General features: G+C 39.5%; 1 protein-coding gene across 3 annotated transcripts in view; it reads left to right on the top strand.

Moving 5' to 3' along the window:
• The window catches only part of GPAT3 (glycerol-3-phosphate acyltransferase 3), a 65,450-nt gene that overhangs the window by 12,808 nt on the left and 24,739 nt on the right, over positions 1-27,903 (top strand). The gene's annotated exons all lie outside the window — the stretch shown is intronic.

Consider the following 27,903-nt stretch of genomic DNA (forward strand, 5'->3'; position numbering starts at 1 on the left):
CTTTTCCACTGTAGGTTATTACACAATACTGAATATAGTTCCCTGTGCTATACAATAGGTCCTTGTTGTTTATCTATTTTGTATATAGTAGTGTGTATCTGTTAATCCCATACTCCTAATTTATCCTCCCACAACTCGCTGGCTTCCCATATGGTAAACCGTAAGTTTGTTTTCTATATCTGTGAGTCTGTTTCTGTTTTGTAAATAAGTTCATTTGTGCTATATTTTAGTTTCCACATATAAGTGATGTCATATAATGTTTGTCTTTTTCTATCTGACTTAACTTTACTTAGTGTGATAACCCATATAGCCAACTTTTGTCAAGATTTTGCCACACTTGATTCATCTATCACTCCTCAGTTTTTGCTAAAGTATTCAGTGCAGATATAAGATTTCATCTTTTTATACATTTTTTAAAAAAGGACTTTAAAAAATAACCACAATGCTTTTATCCCTTTTACAAGCTTAATATTTTCTTAATATCATCTAATACATAGTCCATATATAAATTTCTGTAACAGTTTCAAAATGGTTTGATAACTGATTGTTTGATTCGACATTCAGTCACGGTCCACAAATATGTTTGCTTATTTATTTATTGACACTGACTTTATTGGACATAAGGAGTACACTTTCTCTTCTTGGAACAAAAATTACTTGATAGAAGGTGATTCTGAAAAAATTCACTAGCATACCATGTATTTTAATCCTCATATGTTAATATAGTTCTGCAGAAGGCAAAGGTTTAATTCTTTTTTGTTTGTTTTAAAACCGTAAGATCAGTCATCTGCATTTCTAAGTGCGATATAATGAAAACTTAGTTCGGTGACACTTTGGAGAGCAATTTGGCAATTCGTGGCGCTGTAACCACACAATTCCACTTCTCCTAAGATAACAGACCTACCCAATCTCTCAGCATGTGTGTGTTAGGAGACGTGTTACAGGTGCATACAAATAGTGGCAATGTGGAGACGACCCAGTCACTCCTTAGGAGGAAAATTATGTAAGCTGCTTTATTTGTACTGTACAGCGATCAAAATGAATTAACTGGATTTAATGAAGAAAACAAAATGGACAAACATTGAGAAGAAATGTATAGTATAATAACATTCATTTAAAATTTAGTACCTTAAACAGATACTATATATTTATGTAGATGTATGTAGATAAGTATAAAATACATATGGAAATGATATATCTGCTAGGAGGGAGGAGAATAGATGGGGAGGTGGGCTTTAACTGTACCTATAATTTTTTCTTCAAAAATATCTGAAGCAGATATGACAATGGAATTTTTTCTTTGTTGAACTCATATTTTTTGTTTAAACTTGTATTTTAAACATAAACATTAAGAAAACCAAACAAAATATCAATAAGCCTTCAGCTAGAGTCTGTAGTCTGATAAATGGAACTAGTTTCATATGAATAGAAAATAGGTACCTGTCTCAGGGGTGTGATTGATGCTTACATGCTCCAAAATACATCTCTAGTCAGCATGCCTAGTGCCTGGAATAGAAACTTAAACCTGTGGAACAAAGGCGTTGTTAATTGAAGTATATTACCTCTTAGAGCTGGGTTTCACAACCTCAGTACTACTGACATTTTGGGCAGAATAATTCTTTGTCACAGGGAGTGGTCCTATGTGTTGTAAGATGCTTAGCAGTGTCTCGGGTCTCTACTCACTGGATGACAGTAGCACACCCCTAATGTGACAACCAACAGTGTCTCCAGATATTGCCAACTTTCCCCTGGGGGCAAAATCCTCCTGTTCCCTCCCCCCTCCCTCCTTTGGGACCATTCCTTTGGGAACCACCTCTCTTAGTGAATAATGCATTAATCTATTGGTACCCACTCTCACTGGCATAATTTATTCTAGCTTTCTAACTCATAGCCCCTTGAAGGAGCAGAACTTGATTTCTACAGTTTTTGGTGGCTGGTTTGGGGGAAGATGGAATGCAAGGTAAGGCATGGGAATCACAGGGTTAACAGGGTCACTGGATGGTGGCAGAGGAGGCATGTTCCTTAAGGACAGGTAGAGGTGAGACAAGGGAATCTTCCTTCAAACTTCACCTCGCAATCCGAGGAAAATAGACTGCTTCTTTTGGAGGAAACTTTACTTTAGAGTGGGTTAGAGACTTGCATATGAGTATGTGCTCGCACCTCTGGAAGCAGATGACTTAGCACGTAATTCTGGCCAACAATGAGTAAGCGGGATGGAGTGGTTCTGGCAGGAAAGAGGAAGACAGAATGTCAGAGCAGACTAATGCTTTTAACTGCATTGTGAGGGATGGGTGGAAAAGAGCAATTTAAGTGGTAAGTCACAGAAAGAAAGGCTCCCTTGCTAATAAACCAGTTTTTCCAGTATATTTTAGCCCATAAAACATACTCTCTACTATTTTTCAGATTGTTTTTCTTTTCATACAGCTGTAACAAAGTGGATGACTTGCCCTGTGCCCTGTCCCTATTTTCTATGAAATTAGTTTTTAAAAAAATGTACCTAATATAAGCAGGTTTTAAATCTTTCTCTCCTCAGCAGTAACTAGTTGGGGATCTTGTTGGTGATTTAGCTCTCTTAGTCCCAAATACCTCAGTAGTTTAGAAGAGGGTACCTTCATCTCAGAACTGTGGAGGTTTGAAAAAGCTGGGTGAATACTAAGACACAAGGATTCTTTGAGAGTGAAAAGATAATAGGATCAGATGATAGGACAGTCAACTCGAGAACACATCCCCTGTTTATTTAGAGTTCTCTTTACTGTTGGGAGGAGTGGACATCTCATCAGGTGCCCATCAAATTCAAAATCCAGCTTGTCATTTTAGAAGTGTTCCCAGGGACTTCCCTGGTGGCGCAGTGGTTAAGAATCTGCCCGCCAATGCAGGGGACATGGGTTCGATCCCTGGTCCGGGAAGATCCCACATGCCGCAGAGCAACTAAGCCCGTGTGCCACAGCTACTGGACCTGTGCTGTAGAGCCCATGAGCCACAGCTACTGAGCCCGCACGCCACAGCTACTGAAGCCTGTGCGCCTAGAGCCCATGCTTTGCAACAAGAGAAGCCACTGCAATGAGAGGCCCGCGTGCCACAATGAAGAGTAGCCCCCGCTCGCCGCAACTAGAGAAAGCCCGCGCACAGCAACCAAGACCCAACGCAGCCAAAAATAAATAAATAGATAGATAGATAGATAGATAGATAGATAGATAAATAAAAAAGCGTTCCCAAAACCAACCTCCCATTCACCATACCACTTCTGGCCACCCTACCCCACAGAGAAAACCCTAATCAAAACTCCAGAGCTTCTCCATTTTGTTTCTGCCTTATAGATAAGAACCTATCAATAATAATAATAATCACCACTATTTCTTAAACACCAACTCCACTGTGCAAAATTAATTTACATTATTTACATGAGGATAACATCTTGTTAATCCTCATTTTACTGATGAGAAAACTGCAGGTGAAGAAGGTCAAGTAACTTGCTTCAGATCACATCGTTAGTCAAAGGTAGCCTGAAAAGGAATCCCAATTTGTCTTTCCTACTCAGAATCCCTCGCCACCACTTCCTACCCTAAACCATGCCTTCCTTACCAGCCCCTCTGGCCAATGTCTTCTAATTCTCCCTTTGAAGGTTGAGGTGACTCTTCCACAAATGGAATCTCCTCTGCTGAGTGTTGGCTTTGTCACATCCTAGGAAACTCATAACATTTCAATCCTAAATCATCAACAGAAATTTTAAAGAAAACAAATCCGTTAAGACTATCCAGCATTATGATCAAAGATACTGTACATAAATGCCAAACCATAAGGTTGACATTTAAATTGAATTGATGGTTCATTTGATGATGAAGTTTATGGACTCTTCTATGTTGTGGGATTTCTTGTTTAATCAGATTACTTATGTCCAAATAAACGAAGTTAATGTGGATGTCAGTCAAGATATGGGTCAACAGTGTATTGAATGAGATGTTAAAATGTTAGTTGTTAAAATGAAACTCTGCCTGTTATTCTAAATGCCTGTTGGTTTCTCTGCAATGTTGATTGACAACTGATTGCAATGTCCATACTTCCACCCCATTTATGCTTTAAAATGGATATAAACACATATTTAATTCTGTGATTAGTATTTATATCTGGGGCTAAAATCCTCCCATTTTATAATCAGCATTGATTATTTTATAAGTTTCTGGAGAACTACTGGGGTAAATAATGATGAAAAAGGAGGTAGATTTTCTCATCCACCTTTCTCAAGAGACTAAAAGTACATCTCCAGTACTTCTAGCTTAGTACTTTTAGTCTTGATAACTGAGAGACACTAATAGAAAATTACTCACAATGCAAAAAAGGCAAATTATTCTATTATAGATATATAAACCATGTAGAAATCAAGAAAATAGAAGCTTTATTTCAGTAAAGCTTTTGATTTTATCTTAATCCCAAATAACAGGGTCAACAAATCCATTCTACCTGTTACCCTTCCCATGACCCTGGCAGACATCACTAATTGATGACGTCTTTGGCACTGAACCAAGATGTGGCCTCAAAAGTCCTCTTTAGCACAAACCTGCAGACAGCTTCTCACTACCAACTGACCTGGGGTTGGCCTTCCTGATGAAACCTTGTCACACTCCTGATCTGGAGATTAGATGGGGCTTCTCACACTGCTCATCAGAGGACCACTAACTGAAAGGAAGGGAACCTGTTGAGTAATTGGGTTTGGCTTAGATTTGGTTGTATTGTTTGAGGTTACGTTGATGACTTTGACATCATTGAAGTGCAGTATGGTGGACTGAATGCTTTTAAATTAGTCAGGTTTTAAACAGCCTAGGAAACAGGAATAGAGTTTAAAGTAACCTTGATGGTTTTGATGAATGAGCCACCAGAGAGAGGGAAAACATTCAAGATCCTTTACCCAAGGAGGATGCTCCAAAATGGGATAAAAAACCAGGCTTGGTTACATGCATGATAGGAACTGGCCCCTTCAGAAAGCCACAGGCAGAGTTTTAGATAAGCAGGCAGTGGAAAGCAGGGCACAGAACCTAGACTGATGCTGCAGTGCATAAAAGAGCCAGCATGTTTAACTACACAGTGATGCACTGCTTTGAATTACTAGCCCTGGTCTTGGCCATGAACAGTGATTCCTGTGTGTCTTCCGTGTGCCTACGTTATACTCGGAACTATGCCCACAAGCAACCCTTAGCCTAGTTAAGGAGATATCACCAAGATCCGGATATCCATGTGGCAGTTGAGAATCGGGCAGCACTGGTGTTATTGAAGTCCACAAACATATAAATATAATTAATTTGAGGAAGAAACTTAATGAGCGTAGCATGAAAGGAGATCATTTTGGATGGGGGACATCAGAGAGGGTTTTTTTGTGGATGTTTGGTGTTGAGCTGGCCATGTGGAGGTGGATTGAGGTTAACTAAGGTGATGGCTTTCTAAACTGGGAAAATGAGGGAATCATTTAAATAGCAGTGGGAGTGAGCTTAGTTTATAGAAGAGACGAAAGATAGAAATAAGATTAGGTTATGAAGGGCCTCAAATGCAAAGCAGTTTAGATGTGATATAAAGGCACAGGTAAGTCCAGGTTTACTGTTTGTATTAAGGGTGGTAAAGAGGAAATTCTGAAGCCTGTATAAAGGGTTGAATGAGATCTGTGAGGGTTGATTATTTTTTTTTTAAATGCATTTTTAAAATATTTATTTATTTATTTATTTTTGGCTGTGTTGGGTCTTCGTTTCTGTGCGATAGCTTTCTCTAGTTGTGGCAAGTGGGGGCCACTTTTCGTCGCCGTGCGCGGGCCTCTCACTATCGCGGCCTCTCTTGTTGCGGAGCACAAGCTCCAGACGCGCAGGCTCAGTAGTTGTGGCTCACGGGCCCAGTTGCTCTGCGGCATGTGGGATCTTCCCAGACCAGGGCTCGAACCCGTGTCCCCTGCATTGGCAGGCAGACTCTCAACCACTGTGCCACCAGGGAAGCCCGAGGGTTGATTTTTTTTTTTTTTTTTTTTTTTTTTTTGCTCTAACTCTTTTTTTTTTTTTTTTTTACACACACACACACTGTATTTTATTTTTACAAGAGATAGATAGACTGACACCAAGCATTGTACATGGATGACCACAACAAAAGCAACGATGATTGCAATTACCAAACATGAAACACACTTATACTATGTCATAATATTGACATTCAGTCCAGTAATCCTCCACTGTAACAGCTCCTTTACTTTGCAGTGAAAATTGATTTGTATATTCTTTTCCTCTGAGTCCTTGTGGGATTTTTTTTTTTAATTCAGACAGAAAGTCACAAAAATTATACTCATCCTCATCAGTTCACTCAGTCCCATGTAATTAATTTCTTTTTTTTCATCTTGATCTTTTGTTAGCACTTTTATGAGTTCATCAGTTTTTCATTAGAGTTCTGAAAATGCTTATTCATTCAGTTCAGCAGTACAGTCAGTTACCAGAAACCTGTACTTATCAGAGTCTTTTCCATGAATTTCTTGAAGATGAAACTCTTTTATAGGAACATATTTGCAAAATCATCAGAGTACACCCAGAACTGTCTGTAAATGACAAAAGACTTAAAAATGACCATGGTTAAAGATTTGATGAAAGTTCATAATAATGCAGTTGACAAGAAAATTAGTTATTTCTGAGATACACATTTTAAAGTAATAACTAGGATTATTACTTATAACATTATACCAGAACATATAAGATTTTTAGACGTTTCCTGTAATGTCTGAAACATTTATATTAACATATTTCCATACATATTTCCATACAAATACAAATATAAGATTTTTAGAAATTTCATGTAATGTCTGAAACATTTATATTAACATATTTCCATACATATTTCCATACAAATACAAATATAAGATTTTTAGAAATTTCATGTAATGTCTGAGACATTTATATTAACATATTTCCATACATATTTCCATACAAATACAAATATAAGATTTTTAGAAATTTCATGTAATGTCTGAAACATTTATATTAACATATTTCCATACATATTTCCATACAAATACAAATATAAGATTTTTAGAAATTTCATGTAATGTCTGAAACATTTATATTAACATATTTCCATACATATTTCCATACAAATACAAATATAAGATTTTTAGAAATTTCATGTAATGTCTGAAACACTTATATTAACATATTTCCATACATATTTCCATACAAATACAAATATAAGATTTTTAGAAATTTCATGTAATGTCTGAAACATTTATATTAACATATTTCCATACAAATAACCCAATGAAAGTTTAGTATTAGTTGTTTTGTTTGTTTTTTTATACTGCAGGTTCTTATTAGGCATCAGTTTTATACACATCAGTGTATACATGTCAATCCCAATCGCCCAATTCAGCACATCACCATCCCCACCTCATCGCAGTTTTCCCCCCTTGGTGTCCATATGTCCATTCTCTACATCTGTGTCTCAACTTCTGCCCTGCAAACTGGCTCATCTGTACCATTTTTCTACGTTCCACATACATGCATTAACATACGATATTTGTTTTTCTCTTTCTGACTTACTTCACTCTGTATGACAGTCTCTAGATCCATCCACTTCTCAACAAATGACTCAATTTCGTTCCTTTTTATGGCTGAATAATATTCCATCGTATATATGTACCACAACTTCTTTATCCATTCGTCTGTTGATGGGCATTTAGGTTGCTTCCATGACCTGGCTATTGTAAATAGTGCTGCAATGAACATTCGGGTGCACGTGTCTTTTTGAATTACGGTTTTCTCTGGGTATATGCCCAGTAGTGGGATTGCTGGGTCATATGGTAATTCTATTTTTAGTTTTTTAAGGAACCTCCATATTGTTCTCCATAGTGGCTGTATCAATTTACATTCCCACCAACAGTGCAAGAGGGTTCCCTTTTCTCCACACCCTCTCCAGCATTTGTTGTTTGTAGATTTTCTGATGATGCCCATTCTAACAGGAGTGAGGTGATACCTCATTGTAGTTTTGATTTGCATTTCTCTAATAATTAGTGATGTTGAGCATCTTTTCATGTGCTTCGTGGCCGTCTGTATGTCTTCTTTGGAGAAATGTCTATTTAGGTCTTCTGCCCATTTTTGGATTGGGGTGTTTGTTTCTTTGATATTGAGCTGAATGAGCTGTTTATATATTTTGGAGATTAATCCTTTGTCCGTTGATTCATTTGCAAATATTTTCTCCCATTCTGAGGGTTGTCTTTTCGTCTTGTTTATGGTTTCCTTTGCTGTGCAAAAGCTTTGAAGTTTCATTAGGTCCCACTTGTTTATTTTTGTTTTTATTTCCATTACTCTAGGAGGTGGATCGAAAAAGATCTTGCTGTGATTTATGTCAAAGAGTGTTCTTCCTATGTTTTCCTCTAAGAGTTTTATAGTGTCCAGTCTTATATTTAGGTCTCTAATCCATTTTGAGTTTATTTTTGTGTATGGTGTTAGGGAGTATTCTAATTTCATTCTTTTACATGTGGCTGTCCAGTTTTCCCAGCACCACTTATTGAAGAGACTGTCTTTTCTCCATTGTATATCTTTGCCTCCTTTGTCATAGATTAGTTGACCATAGGTGCATGGGTTAATCTCTGGGCTTTCTATCTTGTTCCATTGATCTATGTTTCTGTTTTTGTGCCAGTACCATATTGTCTTGATTACTGTAGCTTTGTAGTATAGTCTGAAGTCAGGGAGTCTGATTCCTCCAGCTCCATTTTTTTGCCTCAAGACTGCTTTGGCTATTCGGGGTCTTTTGTGTCTCCATACAAATTTTAAGATGATTTGTTCTAGCTCCGTAAAAAATGCCATTGGTAATTTGATAGGGATTGCATTGAATCTGTAGATTGCTTTGGGTAGTATACTCATTCTCAAAATGTTGATTCTTCCAATCCAAGAACATGGTATATCTCTCCATCTGTTGGTATCATCTTTAATTTCTTTCATCAGTGTCTTATAGTTTTCTGCATACAGGTCTTTTGTCTCCTTAGGTAGGTTTATTCCTAGGTATTTTATTCTTTTTGTTGCAATGGTAAATGGGAGTGTTTCCATAATTTCTCTTTCAGATTTTTCATCATTAGTGTATAGGAATGCAAGAGATTTCTGTGCATTAATTTTGTAACCTGCAACTTTACCATATTCATTAATTAGCTCTAGCAGTTTTCTGGTGGCAGTTTTAGGATTCTCTATGTATAGTATCATGTCATCCGCAAACAGTGACAGTTTTACTTCTTCTTTTCCAATTTGTATTCCTTTTATTTCTTTTTCTTCTCTGATTGCCGTGGCTAAGACTTCCAGAACTATGTTGAATAATAGTGGTGAGAGTGGACATCCTTGTCTCGTTCCTGATCTTAGAGGAAATGCTTTCAGTTTTTCACCATTGAGAATGATGTTTGCTGTGGGTTTGTCATATATGGCCTTTATTATGTTGAGGTAGGTTCCCTCTATGCCCACTTTCTGGAGAGTTTTTATCATAAATGGGTGTTGAATTTTGTCAAAAGCTTTTTCTGCATCTATTGAGATGATCATATGGTTTTTATTCTTCAATTTGTTAATATGGTGTATCACATTGATTGATTTGCGTATGTTGAAGAATCCTTGCATCCCTGGGATAAATCCCACTTGATCGTGGTGTATGATCCTTTTAATGTGTTGTTGGATTCTGTTTGCTAGTATTTTGTTGAGGATTTTTGCATCTATATTCATCAGTGATATTGGTCTGTAATTTTCTTTTTTTGTAGTGTCTTTGTCTGGTTTTGGTATCAGGGTGATGGTGGCCTCATAGAATGAGTTTGGGAGAGTTCCTTCCTCTGCAATTTTTTGGAAGAGTTTGAGAAGGATGGGTGTTAGCTCTTCTCTAAATGTTTGATAGAATTCACCTGTGAAGCCATCTGGTCCTGGACTTTTGTTTGTTGGAAGATTTTTAATCACAGTTTCAATTTCATTACTTGTGATTGGTCTGTTGATATTTTCTGTTTCTTCCTGATTCAGTCTTGGAAGGTTATACCTTTCTAAGAATTTGTCCATTTCTTCCAGGTTGTCCATTTTATTGGCATACAGTTGCTTGTAGTAGTCTCTTAGGATGTTTTGTATTTCTGCGGTGTCTGTTGTAACTTCTCCTTTTTCATTTCTGATTTTATTGATTTGAGTCCTCTCCCTCTTTTTCTTGATGAGTCTGGCTAATGGCTTATCAATTTTGTTTATCTTCTCAAAGAACCAACTTTTAGTTTTATTGATCTTTGCTATTGTTTTCTTTGTTTCTATTTCATTTATTTCTGCTCTGATCTTTATGATTTCTTTCCTTCTGCTAACTTTGGGTTTTGTTTGTTCTTCTTTCTCTAGTTTCTTTAGGTGTAAAGTTAGATTGTTTACTTGAGATTTTTCTTGTTTCTTTAGGTAGGCTTGTATAGCTATAAACTTCCCTCTTAGAACCGCTTTTGCTGCATCCCATAGGTTTTGGGTCGTCGTGTTTTCATTGTCATTTGTCTCTAGGTATTTTTTTATTTCCTGTTTGATTTCTTCAGTGATCTCTTGGTTATTTAGTAACGTATTGTTTAGCCTCCATGTGTTTGTCTTTTTTACGTTTTTTTCCCTGTAATTCATTTCTAATCTCATAGCGTTGTGGTCAGAAAAGATGCTTGATATGATTTCAATTTTCTTAAATTTACTGAGGCTTGATTTGTGACCCAAGATGTGATCTATCCTGGAGAATGTTCCGTGTGCACTTGAGAAGAACGTGTAATCTGCCGTTTTTGGATGGAATGTCCTATATATATCAATTAAATCTATCTGGTCTATTGTGTCATTTAAAGCTTCTGTTTCCTTATTTATTTTCATTTTGGATGATCTGTCCATTGGTGTAAGTGAGGTGTTAAAGTCCCCCACTATTATTGTGTTACTGTCGATTTCCTCTTTTATAGCTGTTAGCAGTTGCCTTATGTATTGAGGTGCTCCTATGTTGGGTGCATATATATTTATAATTGTTATATCTTCTTCTTGGATTGATCCCTGGATCATTATGTAGTGTCCTTCCTTGTCTCTTGTAACATTCTTTATTTTAAAGTCTATTTTATCTGATATGAGTATAGCTACTCCAGCTTTCTTTTGATTTCCATTTGCATGGAATATCTTTTTCCATCCCCTCACTTTCAGTCTGTATGTGTCCCTAGGTCTGAAGTGGGTCTCTTGTAGACAGCATATATATGGGTCTTGTTTTTGTATCCATTCAGCCAGTCTATGTCTTTTGGTTGGGGCATTTAATCCATTCACGTTTAAGGTAATTATCGATATGTATGTTCCTATGACCATTTTCTTAATTGTTTTGGGTTTGTTTTTGTAGGTCCTTTTCTTCTCTTGTGTTTCCCACTTAGAGAAGTTCCTTTAGCATTTGTTGTAGAGCTGGTTTGGTGGTGCTGAATTCTCTTAGCTTTTGCTTGTCTGTAAAGCTTTTGATTTCTCCATCAAATCTAAATGAGATCCTTGCTGGGTAGAGTAATCTTGGTTGTAGGTTCTTCCCTTTCATCACTTTAAGTATTTCATGCCACTCCCTTCTGGCTTGCAGAGTTTCTGCTGAGAAATCAGCTGTTAACCTTATGGGGGTTCCCTTGTATGTTATTTGTCGTTTTTCCCTTGCTGCTTTCAATAATTTTTCTTTGTCTTTAATTTTTGCCACTTTGATTACTATGTGTCTCGGCGTGTTTCTCCTTGGGTTTATTCTGTATGGGACTCTCTGCGCTTCCTGGACTTGGGTGGCTATTTCCTTTCCCATGTTAGGGAAGTTTTCGATTATAATCTCTTCAAATATTTTCTCTGGTCCTTTCTCACTCTCTTCTCCTTCTGGGACCCCTATAATGCGAATGTTGTTGCGTTTAATGTTGTCCCAGAGGTCTCTTAGGCTGTCTTCATTTCTTTTCATTCTTTTTTCTTTAGTCTGTTCCGCAGCAGTGAATTCCACCATTCTGTCTTCCAGGTCACTTATCCGTTCTTCTGCCTCAGTTATTCTGCTATTGATTCCTTCTAGTGTAGTTTTCATTTCAGTTATTGTATTGGTCATCTCTGTTTGTTTGTTCTTTAATTCTTCTAGGTCTTTGTTAATCATTTCTTGCATCTTCTCAATCTTTGCCTCCATTCTTATTCCGAGGTCCTGGATCATCTTCACTATCATTATTCTGAATTCTTTTTCTGGAAGGTTGCCTATCTCCACTTCATTTAGTTGTTTTTCTGGGGTTTTTTCTTGTTCCTTCATCTGGTACATAGCCCTCTGCCTTTTCATCTTCTCTGTCTTTCTGTAACTGTGGTTTTTGGTCCACAGGCTGCAGGATTGTAGTTTTTCTTGCTTCTGTTGTCTGCCCTCTGGTGGTTGAGGCTATCTAAGAGGCTTGATGGGAGGCTCTGGTGGTGGGTAGAGATGACTGTTGCTGTGGCGGTCAGAGCTCAGTAAAACCTTAATCCACTTGACTGTTGATGGGTGGGGCTGGGTTCCCTCCCTGTTGCTGTGGCGATCAGAGCCCAGTAAAACCTTAATCCACTTGACTGTTGATGGGTGGGGCTGGGTTCCCTCCCTGTTGGTTGTTTTGCCTGAGGCAACCCAACACTGGAGCCTACCCGTGCTCTTTGGTGGGGTTAATGGCAGACTCTGGGAGGGCTCACGCCAAGGAGAACTTCCCAGGACCTCTGCTGCCAGTGTCCTTATCCCCACGGTGAAACAGAGCCACCACTCGCCTCTGCAGGAGACCCCCCAACACCAGCAGGTACGTCTGGTTCAGTCTCCCCCAGGGTCACTGCTCCTTCCCCTGGGTCTCGATGCACACATTACTTTGTGTGTGCCCTCCAAGAGTGGGGTCTCTGTTTCCCCCAGTCCTGTCACAGTCCTGCAATCAATTCCCACTAGACTTCAAAGTCTGATTCTCTAGGAATTCTTCCTCCCTTTGCCGGACCCCCAGGTTGGGAAGCCTGAGGTGGGGCTCAGAACCTTCACTCCAGTGGGTGGACTTCTGTGGTATAAGTGTTCGCCAGTCTGTGAGTCACCCACCCAGCAGTTATGGGATTTGATTTTACTCTGATTGCGCCCCTCCTACCGTCTCACTGTGGCTTCTCCTCTGTCCTTGGACGTGGGGTGTCCTCCTTGGTGAAGTCCAGGGTCTTTCTGTCAATGATTGTCCAGCAGCCAGTTGTGATTCTGGTGCTCTCGCAAGAGGGAGTGAGAGCACGTCCTTCTACTCCGCCATCTTGGTTAATCTCCCGAGGGTTGATTTTTGAATTTAGAAAAAGAAAAAAACAAAAAACAAAAAACTGAGGGATTATACATTTTTCAGTTGGTTAATTATTAGAAGGAGGAAGCCATCCCACTTTCCCTCCATATCCATAAAAGATGGAACAAAAAGATTGCCTTAAATTGAAGTAAAAAAATTGATAGATGTAAGAAAGAACTTCTCATTAGCAAAAAAGGATACGAAAACTGGACCAGGCTAGTAGGTAGATTACGTAGAGATTTTTTGCAAATTGGATAGATAATTGAGAATTTTGGGAGAGGTATAAATTATATAACAAAACTCTTTTCATTTTTTAGCTGTGCCTTGTTGTCTTGGTTGTAACAAATTCCCTATAAATGTTTTAAGTATTTCAGTTTTCAATCTGTCTCTATGTGGTGTTTATCTCTGTAACATCGCTGTCTGCTTGTGGGTCACTGGCTCTATGGGCAGAGAAAGCAAGAAAGCTCTTCATCAGTTCTGTTATTTTGCCAGCAAGTGGTAACAACTCCTCAAGCCCTCTTCACCTTTTCTCCTTTCTTCAAGAGATTTTGTAATAGCAGTTCCCAATTTTCTGTTTTTTTTTGCTGAAGCACTCGGGGCAGCATAAGTTTTCGAACCAACAAGAAAGTGAGGGGCGAGGGCACCAAAGCATGCCTCGTACACGGAAGGTGGGGGAGATAGGGAGCAGATAGTGTGGGTTCTACGTTTGTTGAGAATAGACTCTTGGGCTCAGAGAAAGAAGAGATCCCATTGGACTTGTGATTAAACAGGTTTTTTTCTTGGGTTGGGGTAGGAAGAAGCCAGTGATGTCTGGATGCCCTGGGGGTGAGCCAAACTCTTAGGCAGGGGCCTCCTCCTTGGTGTGCCAACCTCAGAACAGTGTGATGAAAAGCTCTACTCTGGACCCCTTCACTCGCTTTTCTAGGTCAGGTGCCTGGTATCTCTGCTTCTCTTCCTCAAAAGCTCTGTTTCCCGCAAAACTTGGGCTGGCTAGAGAAGAGCTTCTATACCCTGGAGCCCTAGCCCATTTTCTGAAGGTTCCTCAGGGAGCAGAACTAGTAGACCCCTTACGTCTCCTGTAACTTCTGGGATACCTGGTGAACAAGAGTGAAGAACGGGACGCTTTTCTGTTAGGGCTTTAGAGCCTTCTTCCTTTCCAGGTGTTTCTCTCTGGAAACAGGATTTGCCTCTGTGCTTCTCTGGGGTTGAGTGCTGGGCAGCCTGCACCTGCTAATTTCACCTGGGAAATAGAAGCGGACCCTGATGCCTGAGGGTGCAGGGGATGCCATGGACAAACTATGTCGGTGGATCATTTGGCCTTATTTTCTTTGGATACCTGGGAAAATGCATTGTATGCAGAGGACAGCAACTTGGAGGAACATGGCTTCAGGCCTTCACAAAATTTAAGGTACTCTGGAGACAGTGCATATACATAGCAAATGACACCCTTCTTCAAGTTGCAAGAGAAAACAGCGTTAAGGGCAGTGATTTCGGGTATCCCTTTGAAACCTGTGGCATTCTCTTGATTTAAGCAGGGGGAAGGGACTTCCCGGTGGTCCAGTGGTTAAGACTCCGTGCTCCCAATGCAGGGGGCCCGGGTTCGATCCCTGGGGAACTAGATCCCACATGCCGCAACTAAGAGCCCACACATCGCAACTAAAAGATCTCACATGCCGCAACTAAAGATCCCGCACACAGCGATGAAGATCCTGCGTGCCACAACTAAGACCCGGTGCAGCCAAATAAACAAACAAACAAACATACATACATACATAAATACATAAATAAATAAATAGCTAACTAGCAGAGGGGAAGTTGATAATGAATTCCGGAGACCATCCCTTAAAAAAAAGAAGAAGAGAGAGAAAATGAGATTAAGATTGGATAGAGGGCTTCCCTGGTGGCGCAGTGGTTGAGAGTCTGCCTGCTAATGCAGGGGACACGGGTTCGAGCCCTGGCCTGGGAAGATCCCACATGCCGCGGAGCGGCTGGGCCCGTGAGCCACAACTGCTGAGCCTGCGTGTCTGGAGCCTGTGCTCCGCGGCGAGAGAGGCCGCGGCGGTGAGAGGCCCGCGCATCGCGATGAAGAGTGGCCCCCGCTTGCCGCGACTGGAGAAAGCCCTCGCACAGAAACGAAGACCCAACACAGCCAAAATCAATCAATCAATCAATCAAAAAAAAAAAAAAAAAAAAAAAAAAAGATTGGATAGAGAGTACAGACGTTGGCTATGTGTGATTAATTCAAGCATTCACCTGCTTGGTAGACTATGTAACGTACTCCAAGCCTTTGCAAAGGGTAGGTGTATGTTCTTTTTTTCAAAGTGTGGTAAGCTTTTTGTTTACTAAATTAAGTTGGTATCTGTTAGTGTATCATGCAGATGAATCCTTTCCTCTTCCTGATTCTGCAACAGCATTAGCACAAATTTACTTGACTAAATGAACGTCCTCATTTTCAGTGACTCATATGTTCTAAACAGTGTGTTTCCTTGCCAGTCAGTGGTCAACCCACATGACCCTCGGCAACAGACATCGTGTGTGATGCCAGCAGGCATTGCGAAATCCCAGCGTGTGACGGGTGCTCAGCCTCTGATGCTCAAGTGAGCCTGTGCCCAAGATTGCTAATCAATAGAGAGACGTGTGTATAAGGGTGTGTGTACAAGAGAAAAACAGGCATTTTGTAATCAACAAAAAAGAACTAACATCTTTTTTTTTTTTTAAGGGAGGGCATTGCCTTGCCATTTCACCCTCACCCTCATAGGACAAGTCATCCATTGTGTCTTTTAGTGTAAGCCTGATTTAGTTTTAGAAACTTATAAGTGATGTTTTGTAAGTTTGATGTAACATGGACTTTTTTTTCCTGTCTTTGCTGATAATCAGTTAAAACAACTCCTGCATCATATAATGAATGGGGTTGGTGGTTCATGGGCTCAAGGAAAATGAAAAAGGGGAAAATGGAGATCTGCTGATGTGAAGAATCTTGAGTAATTTTAGAAAAAGGGGTATCAGGTGGAAGAAATTGTAAGCAAAGGCAGGCGAGTAGGAGAGCCTAAGAGATATTAGGAGCCCAAGAACTGATTTAGTCTGGTTGGAGCTAGGATGAATGAAGGTGAGTTGGAGGTGCAGAGTGTCGAGATTGGATATTTCAATCCTAAAGAGCCTTGAATTCCAGGCCAAGAAATTACTTAATTAAATTCAGGACAAATCTGGTAGCTTTTTGGAAGCGGGGTTAGGAAGAGGGTGGGGAAAGTGGAGAAAGGAGGGTGGTAGATGGAAAGCCATTCTGGAAGGTACTGGGGCCTTGAACCAGAGCCATGGGGCTGGTGCAGAGGTGGAGGGTCTGTGCAGCCATATAAAAATGTGAGCCTTGGGGAAGAAGTCAGGACTACAGATGTACATTTGGGAATTATTTGCAGAGGGTGGAAGTTGAAATGGTAGATTGAATGAACTCACTGAGTGAAAGACATTTATAGAGGCTAGAGAAAAAAGGGGGGCAGGAAGAGATAAATGAACCAGATGAGTATCAACCAGGGAAAAGAATAGGAGCAGAGAGAGTGGAAACTCAGAGGAGAGAGAGTTCTAACTTTATATTTTCTCTCTCCTTATTCCTCTGCCCACTGATACTCTTCTGTGCTATATTTTTCGATAGATGTTTTCTATCAACTCTTTTTCAGAAATAAAAGCAGTGAATACCTTATCTGTAAACTGCTTTTCTGTGAGTGTCAACACACGTGAGGTGGTGGTGGGGTTATTAGGGACTTTTAAAGCTAACGTAGAAATTACGTATTTTAGGGTAAGATTTGAAATGCAGGGGTGACACTGGTTTATGTGGAAAGTGGTCATAGTACGGTCTCACTTTGTTGCATCTTTGCAGTTCTGCAGAGCCTGAGCCATCAGACTGATGGGATTCTGGGAGAGCCAGCAGATGACACACAAAGGATATGTGTGTGCAAGTTCTTGTGTAAACATTTTAAATTTGGGTTTACACATCTTTTAAAAACTTTCTGGCCTGGGTAGTATTTACATTCACATGGTATAAAAATCATAGCAATTTAAAAACATGTGCTTTGATAAGTGTAGCTTCCAGCCGTTACTTTCTACCTCTATGCCATGTTAGTGTCTTATGGATGTTCCAGTGGTTCTTTATGCGACCTCAAACATGCTGTTGTAATGGAAATGTTTGTTATTTTCTTGAGTTGCTAATACCAAAGATGATGTACAGTAAACACTACTCTGAGCCAGTTTTTCACTTATAGCCTGTAGTCCTTTCCATATTATTACTTAGAAAGTTTCTTTTTTTTTAACAGCTACAAGAAATTTCATTACATCAATGCAAATGGTTTTTTACCTGTAGTTCTCCACCTCTTGCTATCAAAAAATATGTGGTGATTCACACTATTTGTAACATGAATTACGTGTAACATAAATCTGTGACATGAATGGGATTGCTCTGTCAGAGAGCATTTGTAATTTTGATTGATGGCCAAATCACCCTTCATTAATGGTTGTACTATTTGTACTTCCACTAGGGGTGTATGGAAGTGCCTCTTTCCCCACGGCTTCACCAATGGTGTAAATGTATGTCAAACTTTTGGGTTTGTGCCAGTCTGATAGGTGAGAAGTGGAAACTCCTGTTAGTCTTAATTTGCATTTCTTTTATAGAGAGTGTGATTTGGTACACGTTTTATGTTTAAGGGCCATTTGTATTTCTTTTTCTGGAAACTGTCTTTTGGCAATTTTTCTTTTCTTTTCTTTTGCCCATTTTTCTCTCTCTCTTGATTTCTGTTTCACTTTGATTTCTGGGACCTTCTCATATATTAAAGTGATTAGCTTTTGTCTGTGCTGAGCTAAAAATACTGCTTTCAGTTTGCAATTGTATTTTCCCCTTTGCTTATCATGCTTCTTACTATGCAGATATTTTCTTCTTTTTAAAATAAATTTATTTATTTATTTATTTTTGGCTGTGTTGGGTCTTCGTTGCTGCATGCGGGCTTTCTCTAGTTGTGACGAGCGGGGGCTACTCTTCGTTGCGGTGCGCGGGCTTCTTGTTGCAGTGGTTTCTCTTGTTGTGGAGCACAGGCTCTAGGTGCACGAGCTTCAGTAGTTGTGGCACGTGGGCTCAGTAGTTGTGGCTCGCAGGCTCTAGAGCGCAGGCTCAGTAGTTGTGGCGCACAGACTTATTTGCTCCACAGCATGTGGGATCTCCCAGGACCAGGGCTCGAACCCGTGTCCCCTGCATCGGCAGGCGGATTCTTAACCACTGGGCCTCCAGGGAAGTCCGATATTTTTCAATTTTATGTAGTCAAATTTATCAATATTTTCTTTTTATAGCTTCTGGATTTTTATTTTTTTTAGTAGAAAAATTTTCTTTCTGCCAAGTCTTAAGGGAATTCTCCAGTGTTTTCTTTGACTACTTTTATGGCTTTAAAAAAAAAATTTAAATCTTTGATTCATTTATTCTGGTGTATTTGTCCAGATGGCTACCCAGATGTTGCGACACTGTCTATTAAAAAGCCCATCTCTACCCAAATGATTTGTGATGCAACCTTAATAATTTCCTGAATTCTAGTATAGTTTTGGATCTATTCCTGAACTTTCTATTCTGCAGTGTTTACTTGTCTTGTCATGTACTGGTACGTTGTTTTAATTACTGACATTTTAATATCTGGCAGGGATCGTTGTTCTCATTGCTTTTCCTTACAGAACTGTCTTGTTAATTCTTGCTTATGATCCGTATGATCTTGACATTCAGCTTGTCTATGTTCCAGAGGAAATACAACTATCTATTTTTATTGGCATTGTCGTAAATTTATAAATTTACTGAGGGTGGTTTGACCTTATCTGTGTTGAGTCTTCTTCTCCAAGAACATTACATCTTTCCATTTGTTTAGGTGTTTCTTTGTACCCTCCAGAGGTGTTTGAAAGTTTTCCTTAGACAGTGTACATTTCCTCTTAAGTTTATAATTCCAGTAGATATTATAAATGGAGCCTCTTCTTCCATCATATCTTCTAACTGATTGTTGTTTGTATATTGGAAAGCTTTGATTTTAGTAAGGCAGAAGGATATAAAAAAGTAAGAATTCTACTTATGTAGGTTTCAGATTTCCTTTTTTTTTTTTTCAGGCATGCAGCTATTTTATCTTAGTAGTGATAGTTTTACCACTTCTTATTCAATTTTAGTTTGTATTTTATTTCTTTTCCAGTTTATACTTCATTTCTTTCCCTTGTCTAATTGTGCTGGCTGCTACTCCAATACAGCATTGACTAGCAGTGGTGTTAGTTGCTGTTCCTGCTGGGGACAGGCTATAGTGCCTGTAGCATCTTCCCTGTAAGCATCAGGTTGGCTTTGATCTAGTTTTCCATCTTATGGTAAATACTTTTTTTTTTTTTAATTTTATTTGTTTTTTTTGGCTGCGTTGGGTCTTCGTTGCTGTGCGTGGGCTTTCTCTAGTTGCGGTGAGCAGGGGCTACTCTTCGTTGTGGTGCACGGGCTTCTCATTGTGGTGGCTTCTCTTGTTGCGGAGCACGGGCTCTAGGTGTGCGGGCTTCAGTAGTTGCAGCATGTTGGCTCAGTAGTTGCGGCAAGCGGGCTCTAGAGTGCAGGCTCAGTAGTTGTGGCGCATGGGCTTAGTTGCTCCGCAGCATGTGGGATCTTCCCGGACCAGGGCTCGAACCCGTGTCCCCTGCATTGGCAGGCGGATTCTTAACCACTGCGCCACCAGGGAAGTGCAGTAAATACTTCTTGATGCTTGTTTTGTAAATCCAGAATGAATGTTGAATTTGTCATGCTTTTCAGCATATTTGGTGATGAGTATTTCCCCCACCCCCTTAGGCATATTATGGTAAATTACATTAATAGCTTAATATTAGAGTCATATTTGTGTTTATGGACTAAACATTGCTTAGTCATAATATGGTGCTGGAAGCTGTCTGCCAAAATTGGAGTTAGGATTTTTGCAACTGATCCTTATATTTGAGATTAGTGTATTACCTACTACTTGCTTCCCTCCTTCCCCTTTTATGCCCTTTCTTCTCAGATTTAAAGGTTTGGTAAAATTCCTTGTAAAACGGTTTGGGTCTGGGACAGGTAAGGTTTCCTTACTCCCCACAGCATTATTGCATTTGTGCAAATGGTTCCCTTTAGAGCGGGGATCCCCAATCCCCAGGTATGAGGCCTGTTAGGAATTGGGCCACACAGCAGGAGATGAGAGGTGGTCAAGCAAAGCTTCATCTGTTGCTCCCCAGCGCTCACATTACCTCCTGAACTGTCCCCCCCATCGTTTAGAGCAATCATCTCTTGGTGTCAATATTAGTAATATTTTCTTAGTTAGAAAGCTATCCATTTTGCCTAGCTTTTTATTATATTCATTTGCATAGGACTTTATGCAAAGTTGTTTCTTATGATTTTTATACTTTTCTGTTTATGTTATTTCTTCTTTGTAAATTCTTATTTTGTATTATATGTGGACTTTCTCCCCTGTCCTTATTTTGTTTTTCCTACTTGGATTAACTAGTGGGATGTGTAGGTGTTTAAAGTAAACTTTACCCTTTTCATGTTAAAAAAAAAAAGTTGAATGTGACTCTTAAATGTGCCAACTGGGGAAACGTTACTGGGGGGGGAGGGGAGCACGAGTAGTTTCATAACTCTAAAGCTTTTTTAAAAACTAGGCAATCGTGATTGAGTAGCTCTTAGGGAACCAAAGGAGATGCTAAGTCAGCATTTATTTTGAGCACATTTCATGTATATCATGGGTCATGATAGTTCTGCTGATTTTGCCCCCTTTTCTTTTTATGGACCTATTATATGGTACATACGAATGTCATTCTAAAGCAGGGACACTTGTGAAACTTTTATGTAGTGAGTTTTTTTTTTTCTTCAGTTTGCATTGTATTCATGTTTTTGTTTTTCATCCTTACCGATCTCTCTACTTCCAAGAACAGATAAACTTCAAACCTTAAAACAGCAACCAAAAAATGACCTAGCCAACAGCAACCCCTCTTACAAGTATATTGCTAATTTGACCATCAAATCGATAAAATATTATCAATAATAGGTGAAACTAAGCAGAAAGATGTTAATGTGTGTCTGTGAACTCTCAGTGTTCTAATACTTACTGGTAATAACATGTTTCTCTCATCCTAAGTACTTCTTCTTCTAAATCATTTTAGGTTGTAGGGTGAGGGGTTAACGTAGATCTGTCACTCGTAGCAACAAAATAATTTGATTCAGAGGTGGGGACCAATCCAGGTTTTGCGGGGGCCTGAAGCTTATACAATTTGGAGACTCTCTTTAAGAAAAAGAATACACAAAGTTCGGTGTGGGAGCTCGGAAGGGGCCGTGAAGGTGAGGAGACTGAAGCTTAACCTTCTTAACTTTACAGTCACTCTGTCTTTGGCTCAGAGACCTTGAACTCAATGTAGAGTCATGGCTGAGGATACAACAGGTTGTATAGAGGCTGTTTTCTACAAACCTTGGCTGGGTAACAGTCCAGGTTAATGAGGATATAACAGAGGTAAATGACTTTAGAATAAACCCTAACAGTGACAACGATAAAACATCAAGGGTGATTATTATCCTTTCTAAACCTTGACTAACCTGCAAGATGCCTGGGGCAGCTGCTTCTGCCTCAGAGAGGACTTGAAGAGGAAGGATACCACAGGACATCTGTGTGCTGAATCACAAATTGGACAGAACAGCCTCCTGGGAAACTCGGACCTGGCTGGACTACAAACTGAGGGAGTATTAAATGGACCACTGCCCAGGGGCTGTTTTTTATTGGGCTTACTGTAGGAAGACCTAATGGGATGTGCTCCAGGCTGTAAAAGATTCCTGCCCCAGATGGAAAAAAAAAACAAAAACCACAAACGAGTGACTTGAGTTCCTGCTTCCTGGGAGGGATGATTAAGCCTAAATCAGTCAGTGACAAGTGCGTGTCCAGATTAATGACAGATGGAGGCCATTTATAGGTTTTCCCATATCAAAGTTCCATTTCTTCCTTCAAAGGTAGGAGAGATACTCAGTAGAACTGCTACTCAGGGCTTCTCTTTAGCAAGGAAGAACTGGGGCTGATGTGGAGTTGATGGGAAGGATCTTACATCTTTGAGGTTTGTCAGAGAGCAACTGTTGGACAGAGTGACATGGAACTTGAAGGTTTAGGATATGAGAGAACATTTGGTTTTGGAGTCACAGACTTGGTTTCAAATCCTGGTTCTATTTCTTTCTCTCCCCATGGCTCCAGCTAAGTTACCCAATCACTCTGAGCCTTAGTTTCCTAGTCTGTAAAATGGGGATAATAGACAGTACCTCATAGGATTATGGGGATTACATGAGTGTACATGTCAAGGGTTTGGCACACAGTCTGGCATCAGGAAGCATTCAATAAATGTCAGTTGTCTTTTTAGTTTAGGAAGGTAGACAAAATTATTCGTGGGAAGGGTAGGTATGATTGGCTAGAGCCTCTAATTGGGATTATAGCTAAAAGTTGTGGAGACTCTTAAATGTGACAGTTTTCTTTTTTTTTTTTTTTTTTTTAATTTTATAGCTACTTTATTTATTTATTTCTTTATTTTTGGCTGTGTTGGGTCTTCAGTTCGTGCGAGGGCTTTCTCTAGTTACGGCAAGTGGGGGCCACTCTTCATCGCGGTGCGCGGGCCTCTCACTATCGCGGCCCCTCCCGTTGCGGGGCACAGGCTCCAGACGTGCAGGCTCAGTAGTTGTGGCTCACGGGCCCAGCTGCTCCGTGGCATGTGGGATCTTCCCAGACCAGGGCTCGAACCCGTGTCCCCTGCATTAGCAGGCAGATTCTCAACCACTGCGCCACCAGGGAAGCCCCTGACAGTTTTCTTTTTTAAAAATATTTATTTATTTATTTATTTTGGCTGCACCGTGTCTTCGTTGCGGCTCACGGGATCTTCGTTGCGGCATGCAGACTCTTAGTTGCATCATGAGGGATCTAGTTACCTGACCAGGGATTGAACCTGGGCCCCCTGCATTGGGAGCGTGGAGTCTTACCCACTGGACCACCAGGGAAGTCCCTGTAACAGTTTTCTGATTCCCCAAAAATATTGAGGCATAATTAACATACATTAAACTGCACAAATATCAACTGTTCAACAAGATGAATTTTTACGTACTTTTAAACCAATGTGACTACCACCCAAATTCAGCTGAAGAACATATTCATGATCTCAAAGTTCTCTCAGGCCCTGCTTAGTAGGCGTGACTCATCCCTCAGTCCTCATTGTAACCTCTCTTTTGATTTCTGCCATTATCAATTAGTTTTTCCTATTTTTTGAAATTCACATAAATGAAATCATATAGGATGGGCTCTTTTGTGTTTTTTTCAAGCAGCATAATGTTTATGAGATTTCTCCATGTTGTTACATGAATCAGTGGATTTTTTTAAATTGCTGTGGAGTATTTCTTTATACAAATACATAATAATTTGTTTACCCGTTATTGTGTTGATTGACATTTGGGTTATTTTACAGTTTTTAGCCGTTAGGAATAAAGCTGCTATGACCATTGCTGTGAACCTGTTTACTTGTTTTTCTTGGGTACATACCTTGAAGCGGAATTGCCAGGTCATAGGGTAAGCAAGTGTGTTTAACTGTTGGAAACTGCTAAATGGTATTCCAAAATGGTTGTACACGCTCAGAGCTGTGTCTGCATTCCATAGTCTCTTCAGTGCTTGGTATTTTTGGCCTTTTTAATTATAGCCATTGTGGTGGGTAAGTAGTAGTACATATCTCATTTTGGTTTTTAAAAATAGCATTTTTCATACGTTTCTTTCACTATGTAAAATAATGCATATACTTTATTGAAAAATTAGACATTGCAGATGTATAAGAAAATTAAAAGTTACCCACATGAAATCCTATTACTCAGAGAAGACCTAATATTTTGATATCTTTCCTTATAGTTTTTCCCCCATTCCTATATATTTTAAAAAGTGTAGTTATTTTAATTTAGTTGATTTGGGATTGGACCCTGATGTCTTTACTTTTATAGATTCCAAAGATATTCTAATGTGCAGCCATGCTTGAGAACTACTGAGTTAGTTCAACTCCTTTTTTTCCCTCTCCCATCTGTGTATTGAATATTTTAGTGCCTGGCCTGGCACTCTCTGTAATGACTGAATGAACGAATGAATGAGATTTAGATGAGGAAATTGATTCCCAGCTAAACTGACTTTTCAAATCAGTTTCTTCAACAGATTTTTAAAAAAATACAGTATTCAGTTTTAAAAAGTAAAGAGCATAGTACAGTTAATTCCCTTATAGCCATCACCCAAATTCAATAAGAATTTGCTTTATCTATCCTTTTTTTCAGTTTTTCCTTTGTGGAAGTATTTTATTTAATTAAAAGTTTAATTACAGATGTAGTATGTGAGCAATGTCGAAAATCAGAGAATACAGATAAGCAATCAGAAACACCGTATTCTCACTTTTTTGTGTGTGCTGTCATGTATTTTAATGTATAATTGTAGTGACTCATTTTAAAACTTTTTATTGGAGTATAGTTGCTTTACAATGTTCTGTTAGTTTCTACTGTACAGCAAAGTGAATCAGCTATACATATACATGTGTCCCCTCTTTTTTGGATTTCCTTCCCATTTAGGTACCCAGAGAGCATTGAGTAGAGTTCCCTGTGCTGTACAGTAGGTTCTCATTAGTTATCTATTTTATACATAGTATCAATAGTGTATGTATGTCAATCCCAATCTCCCAATTCATCCCACCCCCCTACCCCCCGTACTCTCACCTTAATGAATGTCCTTTTATGGGAGTATTTTAAAACTAGATATTATGTCATTTTACCTCTAAGTACCTTAGTATGAGTCTCAAAAATCTGACTTTTTAAAAACAAAATCTGGATACCATTATTACACTTAACTAAGTTAATAACAGTAAACTGGATTTTTTTTTTTTAGATGTAGTGTGTTTATTTTTTTTTTTAATTTTTATTTATTTATTTATTTATTTATGGCTGCATTGGGTCTTCGTTTCTGTGCGAGGGCCCTCTTCCGCCGCGGCAAGCGGGGGCCACTCCTCATCGCGGTGCGCGGGCCTCTCACTGTCGCCGCCTCTCTTGTTGCGGAGCACAGGCTCCAGACACGCAGGCTCAGTAGTTGTGGCTCACGGGCCCAGTTGCTCCGCGGCATGTGGGATCCTCCCAGACCAGAGCTCGAACCCGTGTTCCCTGCATTGGCAGGCAGATTCTCAACCACTGCGCCACCAGGGAAGCCCAGTAAACTGGATTTTTAAAGAGTCCTTAGGAAGGAGAGCAGTGGTAGTCAGGAACACAAAGGATTCACTGTGAAATAAGCATAGTCAAATCGCCTAATTTATGTGCTGGAAATTGTAACTTGACTAACGGCCCAGGGAATTTTTTGCACGTGGTATATCTCAAGCTTAGTCTTGCGATGGTAAATTATTTTGAAAAAAGGTGGCAAAAAGTGGGCTGGAAACCTGTGCAACTGGGTGACGGCGTAGTTGATTCACTCATTAGTGTGTGAATATCTGTGATGATTAATGAACTGGAGAAGAATGAGGACAGAGCTCAGTGGTCTGTTCAGGGATCTGTCCTTCGCTCTGGCTTGTTAGAATTGTATCAGGACCTTGAACTATGCCAAGAGATTGAACATGGGTCTTATCTCTCCGGAGGCTGGCACTGAATATTTCTGCTCTTTAATCCCAGCTGCTCCGATCCACCCCACTCCCCAGCCCCAACCGCATACAGTTAATCTTTTTTTAAAAAAATAAATTTATTTACTTATTTTTGGCTGCGTTGAGTCTTTGTTGCTGCACGCCGGCTTTCTCTAGTTGCGGCAAGCGGGGGCTACTCTTCGTTGTGGTGCGCGGGCTTCTCATTGCAGTGGCTTCTCTTGTTGCAGAGCATGGGCTCTAGGTGCACAGACTTCAGTAGATGTGGCACGTGGGCTCAGTAGTTGTGGTGCATGGGCTTAGTTACTCTGGGGCATGTGGGATCTTCCTGGACCAGGGCTCGAACCCATGTCCCCTGCATTGGCAGGAGGACTGTCAACCACTGTGCCACCAGGCAAGCCCGCATACAATTAATCTTTACAGCTACTTTACCCTGGTCTCTTTAATCACATTTATGGATCAGGAAGGATATTGGGGCATGGGAGGGAAGAATGTAGGCCTGGCTTTCTTGCCAAGAACTAGAGACCCTCAGAGGAGATTCTCATAGCAGAAAAAGGACCTTGCCACCACTAGTTGGTGCTGGGACAGGTAAACTCCTTCCTGCCCAATTGCTTAATAATTGGGTAGGGGGATATAGAGTAAACTTTTTTTTTTTTTTAAGAGACGTAGTATTTATTTAATTCTATAATAGGTAAATCATGGAAATAGGGGATTAACAGATATTGTCTCCTTAAATTCATTTTTTTCTAAAATTGTGGTAAAAACACTTCACATAAGATCTACCCTCTCAACAAAATTTTAAGTGTACGATACAGTATTGTTAACTATAGGCCATCCAGCAGATCTCAAGTACAATTTTTACAAAATTGAAGCATAATATACATAGACAAGAGTGTAGAATTATAAATGTACAACTTGGTGGATTCCCCAAAGTAAATGTACTCATGGACCTCTCACCTAGATCAAGAAATAGGACATTAACAGTGTCCCAGAAAGTGCCCCTAATGCCCCCTCTAAGTCACTACAGGACGAGGAAGTTTTTTGTTTTGTTTTTGTTGATTCCAAGCCAGATTTAATTTTTAAATTTCCTGTGGAAATAGTGCTAAAGGAGATTTCTATTTCACGGTACTGCTACTATATGATCACGTATATTTTGGGTTAATTAGGCTTATGATTGGATAGGACTCTAGCTCTAAACAGACTAATTCAAAGTTTCCATGAGAGAGTGTGTTTTAAACTCTGAGCTTCTGACTTTTGGAATATAGCCTATTGGTAGGTTAAGGATCAACTTCTATACATAAGCCTGCTATATCCACTTTTGGTCTGTGGTGGACCCTGATTTTCCGTAATTGCTGACCTAGAAAGCATACTTTACAGCTGGAAGATGGAAAAACTAGTGTGATTTATAAATGGGCAGTTATTCCAAGAGTTCACTCAGCTAATTTAGAGTTAATTATATTTGAGATGGTTTTAACTTCAGCCTCCATTTCTTTTAACAGGCCTTTCATAGCTGGTATTATTTATGTACCAGTGACTTGCTCAAGGCAGGTGGCACAGACAGCTTGTGCAATTCATCTCTTGCATTAGATATAATTGTTCTAATTTTATTTTCATCCAAGCATGAACCTTGTCGTGTTGGCCGAAGCATTGGTGTAAGGACAAAGTTCAAACGTTTATGGCTTTCCTTTTTTGAGGTTAACTTGCGAAACAAAAGGAAATATTTTCTAGAATCAGGGTTTTACCAATTTAAGAACTGTGGGTTCTCTGAAGGATCAGGATTAATTTATTAATAATAACGAGGGTTCCTTAATGACAATAAAACCAGTGTAGAAACTGTCTGTGCTAGTTAAATCTGATATGTATTTATATCTATATTTTGAAGACTTTGGGTCTACTTATGAACATTTTTTGGTGTCAAAAGAAATATTTCCTCTTTTTCTAAGGTGTATTTTGATGCCTGATACATAGTGAGTATCCCCTAT

The sequence above is a fragment of the Balaenoptera acutorostrata genome, chromosome 5 (genome assembly GCF_949987535.1).
Source record: "Balaenoptera acutorostrata chromosome 5, mBalAcu1.1, whole genome shotgun sequence".
In the NCBI taxonomy this organism is placed as follows: Eukaryota; Metazoa; Chordata; class Mammalia; order Artiodactyla; family Balaenopteridae; genus Balaenoptera; species Balaenoptera acutorostrata.